This window comes from Jaculus jaculus, chromosome 14, assembly GCF_020740685.1.
Source record: "Jaculus jaculus isolate mJacJac1 chromosome 14, mJacJac1.mat.Y.cur, whole genome shotgun sequence".
In the NCBI taxonomy this organism is placed as follows: domain Eukaryota; kingdom Metazoa; phylum Chordata; class Mammalia; order Rodentia; family Dipodidae; genus Jaculus; species Jaculus jaculus.
The window spans coordinates 20556827-20562826 of NC_059115.1; positions in this window are offsets into that span (position 1 = coordinate 20556827).

Below are 6000 nucleotides of genomic sequence, written 5' to 3' on the forward strand. Positions count from 1 at the left end.
AACCAACTCCAGACACAGGCACCACCTTGTGCATCTGGCTTATGTGGGTTCTGCAGAATCAAACCAGGGTCTTTAGACTTCACAGGCAAACCCCTTAACTGCTTAGCTGTCTCTCCAGCCCCCATCCTTTTTTTTTCTTCATTTATTTGTTTCACGTAAGACAGGGTCTTGCTAAATTACTCATACTGACATTAAACTTACTCCAGGGCCAGATAAATGGCTTAGTGATTAAGGCAGTTGCCACAAAAGCCAAAGGACCAAGGTTCAGTTCCCCATTACCCATGTAAAGCCAGATGTGCGAGGTGGCACATGCATCTGGAGTTTGTTTGCAGTGGCTGGAGGCCCTGGTGTGCCCATTCTCACTGTCTCTTTTCCTGTCTGCCTCTTTCTCCCTCAGATAATTAAAAATATAATATGAAAAGCCTTAAAACATAAAAATAAAATATACACAAATTTAAAATAACACTCACAGGCAAGTGAATAAGTAGCAGCCTGATAATTAATTTTTTTAAGTTTCTTTAAAAAATGTAGTCACTCATTTGTGTAAGTGTGTGTCTGTGTGAGCGCAACAGGGCCTCCAGCTGCTGGACATGAACTCCACATGCATGTGCGGTTGTGCATCTGGCTTTATGTGATTCCTGGGGAATCAAACATGGGCCCTTTGGCTTTGCAGGCAAGAACCTTAACCACTGAGCAATCTTTTTTAAAGCACATAGTATAATAGAATTTACAAATCAGATGTGTGGATAGCTGGAAGCATATGAAAACACACACAGTTTATCAGACATTAGGGAAATGAAATAAGTATGAAAATTAAATCCCAATATATATCCATTAGGAATTATTTTTTTAATTAAATGTTTTTGGAGCACCTTGGATGAGATAATAAATTGTTGTTGATGATGATGTGGTTTTTCCAGGTGGGGTCTCACTCTAACCAAGACTGACCTGGAATTCACTATTTAGTCTCAGGGTGGCCTTGAACTCAAGGCGATCCTCCTATATCTGCTTCCCGAGAGTAGAGTGGAGAATCTCGGGTCTCTTAAGTACAGAATCATATCATAGGCAAGTAAGGCTACTTTGACTTCTTCCTTTCTAAATTGTACCCTTTTATTATTCATTGATCCATGTGGTCATGGGTTGGTGGTCTGTCCACGTGAACTGGGTGCACTGGAAGCTGAATGGCCTATTCCAGGTGTGGTCAGTCTCCACAGGGCCTGGGCTGGGTGCCCTGAGGAGTGTGAGCCGGGCATGGGGGGTCTGGTCTGCCCATCATGACTCAGGGTGGGCGCTGGCAGGTGCTTGAGCAGCGAAGACAGCAGCAGACGTCACCCTGACAACCCGCAATCCCCGTGCGCACAGGCTGCGGTGGTGCCCGCGCGGCCCGAGGGCACAGAGGGAGTGCCCACAGGCACCCGGGCGGCTCCTTCAGCGTCTGGGCGCTCTCCCGAAGGCCCGGGCTGGGGACGGCCGCCGGCTCGGGAGGTCCTCTTCTCCCGGTCCCCGCTCCGGGTGCCCGCGGGCTGCGCGGAGGGAGGTCGGCGCGAAGCGGCCCCGTCTTCCTCCGCGCGCGGGCGGGCCTGCTCCGCGGCGGCTGAGGCGCGAGGAAAGCGCGCGGGGCTGCGCGGCCGGTCAGCGCGGCGGCTCCTCGGGCTCCGCGGGCAGCGCCGCCGGGCCGTCCCTCCTCGGGCGCCGCGGCCGCGGGCCGGCGCGACGCTGGGCTTGCGACCAGGGCGGACGGATGAGGACGACGGGACTTTTAAAGTGGGACCAAATGCATTTTGCCTCCTGAGATGGCTGTGGTTTGGATGTAAATGACCCATAGCCCCGGGTACGTTCTTTCATTTAGAGGGAAGGAGGGGGAGAGAGAGAACGAGGCACCGGGGCGTCAGGAACGAGGGGGAGAGAGAACGAGGCACCGGGGCGTCAGGAACGAGGGGGAGAGAGAACGAGGCACCGGGGCGTCAGGAACGAGGGGGAGAGAGAACGAGGCACCGGGGGGGGGGGGGGGGGGGGGGGGGGGGGGGTCCAGCCGCGACCATGGAGCATGGGAGGCGCGCCCTTGTGCGCATGTGCGACACTGCCTGGACTGCGCGTCTGTTTAGGAGGGACCTGGAGATGAGGACCAGTTCTTAGGGTTCGTCTAAATGGCTAAGGTGTCTCTCCAGCCCTGATGACCCACACGTATGTATAAGTGAAACACATAATGCAACTAACCTGGATATTACTTAAACGTGCCCAACACTTTATATTAAGTATTACAGAATATAATTTCTCAAGAGGAACACCAAGAAATCTGAGTAAGTTAAACTAGTTTAAATAAAATATGAAATTTACTATGAAAAACTGTCTTTTATAATAAATTTTAATAAAAAGGCTGATGACATTATTATTCATGCCTCTCTCTCTCTCTCTCTCTCTCTCTCTCTTTCTCTCTCTCTCTCTCTCTCTTTCTTTCTTTCGCCGAGGTAGGGTCATGCTCTAGCCCAGACTGACCATAGTCTCAGGGTGGCCTCAAAGTCGGGGCAATCCTCCACCTCTGCCTCCAGAGCGCTGGGATTGTAGGCATGTGCCACACGCCTGGCACTTGTGTGTGTTTCACATGCAGATGGAAATTTATACTAGGGGATGTGAGGAAAGGAAAACAACACATTTTCTCCTCTACAAACTGGACATAATGTCTTTCTTCTTTCTCCCCTCACATCTAATGGCAATGTACAAACAACTTAATTACTTTTCATTGGAAAGGGAGTCTTCCCAGTGGGTTGTGTCCTGATCTCATTAGCTTGAAACTCCTGATCTTCCTTTCCTGGCCACACACAATCTAACATCCCCCCACCACCTGCAAAGTGGTTCGCATTTTACACCCTCCCCCACCTCTCACTCCCCTGGAGAGCTCAGCCCCCAAAGCCTTGGGAGGGAGCTGCTTTGGGGGGTTGCAGATGCCTCTGCCAGCAACCTGCTTGGGGATCAGATGCGGAGTCCCACATGCAATGGAAATTGTAGTCTTTTTCCTGGGTTCTGGCAATCAGGACAAATTTGCTCAGGCAGGAAGTTCCCATGTCACCTAATTCCTTTTATTCTTACTCCCTACTTCATTTTCCTCTGAAATGGGGGTCCCGGTTAGTACTTGTAGCTCTCGCACATGTTCAGAGGCGCCACTGTCACCCCACTGTTCTTTTTCCTTTCTCATCCTGAACCTTGTGTCCTGAGAGTGCGTTCTTGGGGCTCAGAAACATTCTGGGGCACTGCTCCCTTCCATTTTCACTACTGCAGGAAGCTGGAGTTCATTTTCTTTGACTGTGCTGTTAAAAAATAATTTTAGGGGTGGAGAGATGGCCTAGCAGTTAAGGTTCTTGCCTGCAAAGGCAAATGACCCAGGTTCAATTCACCAGGACCCACGTAAGCCAGATGCACATGGCGGCACATACATCTGGAGTTCATTTGCAGTGGCTGGAGGCACTGGCATACTCATTCTCTCTTTCTCTGTGCCCCTTTATCTCAAATAAATAAATTAAATAATTTTTAAAGGCAGTTTTGCTATAGGGAGAGAGGAAAGTCAAAATGCTCTTGTAAGGAAACTGTAAGAGAAAAGTAAAAGAGAACTCCTGATGTGATCTCCACAGACTGTTTATTTAGAGAAAACAGCGAGGAGCAGCAGCTTTCCCACAGGATGGAGGCTGAAGCACTGAGCCAGGCTAGGGTGCAAGTTTATGAAGGGTTAGTAGCCTTCCCTGAAAACTAAAGGGAGCTAAAGAGTTAATAACTACCCCTAAAGCTTGTGGGCAATAAATAAAGAAGTTTGGCACCCTTCCCTGCTTGATGTACTGCCCTTACCCTAGATGGCCTTGAAGGACCAGGGACATCTGAGTATCCTCCCAAAGACACTCCTGCCTGAAGAAGCCTATTCTGAACAAGGACACAAACTCCTACAATTTTCTTATCAACTGCTTGCAAGGCCTGAGTGTCTGGGTGCTATTCCCCAGAAGCCATGTAAAGCCAGATGCTCAGTGTAATGCATGCATCTGGAAGTTCACTGGAGCAGCAAGAGGCCCTAATGCATCCATTCTCTCCCTCCCACTCACTCCTCTCTGTCTTTATCCTTGGAAATACATTTTTTTAAATCACATTTAAAAATTACTACTGTGGTATGTATCATAATAGGGATCCTACGAAAATAGGAACTGGAGAGATAGCTCAGCAGTTAAAAGTGTGTGCTTGAGGGCTGGAGAGATGGCTTAGTGGTTAAGCGCTTGCCTGTGAAGCCTAAGGACCCTGGTTCAAGGCTTAATTCTCCAGGAACCACGTTAGCCAGATGCACGAGGGGACGCACACGTCTGGAGTTCATTTGCAGTGGCTGGAAGCCCTGGTGTGCCCATTCTCCCTCTGTTTCTATCTGTCTCTTTCTCTCTGTGTCACTCTCAAATAAATAAATGAAAATGAACAATTTTTTTTTAATTGTAAAAGAAGTGTGTGCTTGCAAAGCCTGGCAGCTCTGGTTTGATTTCCCAGTACTTAAAGCCAGATGCACAAAGTGCCATAGGTGTGTGGACTTGGTTGGCAGTGGCATGAGTCCCTCACTCGCACACACTATGAGTTCTGTTCTCATGGTGGTCATGCAACTTATTCACTGGGAGCTTCAGTGAAGGTCTAGGTACCACTAACTCACAATTTCCTACTTTTAAAGAATGACTGTGCTCAAGTCAAATGCAAACTCAGGGTGAAGGAGCAGGATTGGAGTTGAGGGGTGAGATGATCGGAAATGACTCAGGACACAGGAGGGCAGGGAGACTAGATCGGGGGTTGCTATCTGAGGCATCCATCTCATAGTTGGCTATGTGGGAGGTGTGAGGCCATTTAACACACTGCCTCCTTTCCTCCTAGGAGTACACAGCAAACCCAGCCTGTCTGCCCTGCCCTGCCCTGCCCAGCCCTGAAGGGAGGGAACATAGCCCTCAAGTGTGTCTCCTGAATTGGCTTGGACAGATTTGTTCTGTCTAAGGAAGCACAAGAGAAGCTCTCCTGAGCCCTGGACTCACAGTATAGGTAGTTTAAGGGGCACTACCAGATCCTATTCCCAAGATGGCATCCCTCCAGCTCAAGGCTCTTTCACTCTGACCTTCTCATCTGTTTGTGTATTGTGCATTGTGCTCAGTTCCATTGCTAATAACAGGAGACGAAATTCAATGTTCTTGGGCTCCAGTTTCCTCTGAGACAGTGTCCCAATGTAGTCCAGGCTAACCACGACCTTGCAATCCTCCTGTTTCAGTCTCCCAGGGCTAGGATTACAAGTGTGCCCACTACACCCAGTGCCTGCTCCCAGACAAGTCCCTCCAATGTGTGGGGTCAGTGACCTGTGCCGCCTGCCTCCTCTGAGTCTCCAGTACTCCTACTGACAATGAAGGTGGCACACGTCCATTCACTCACAGTGGTTTATTAGGTCACCAGCCAGCTCAGGCCTGCATCACCGGCTGTGATGTCTCCACCTGCAACTTAACTCCAGAGCCCGCAAAGCCTGTGCCACCCTGTAGAGGGTGAGGAGAGAAAGTTGGGGGGCCCTGGCTATAGGTGGAGCTCCCTCCATCTGACAGTGGAGGGTCCTGAGCTGAGTAGGGAGAAGTGGAGGAAAGGAAACCATGGGGTGAAGGAGCCTGACTGAGAGACAGGACAGGACGGAGGGGGCATGGCTTGTGACCAGGTCGGAGCCCTGGGAGGAAGAAGTGTAGGTCAATGAGGGGGCAGGGCCTCAGCAAGCAGAGCAGACGAATGGGACTGGAGAGACAGCTCAGTGGTTAAAAACACTTCTTGACTAACATGAGTGCCCCCAAAGAGGTCTGAGAAAGGGGAGGCCCCCAGGCTCCACATAAACAACTGGGCGTAAGGCCAAGTGTGGTGGCACACACCTTTAATCCCAGCACTTGGGAGGCTGAGATAGGGGATCACCATGAGTTTCAGGCCAGCCTGAGCAAATTCCAGTGACACCCTACCTCAAACAACAAA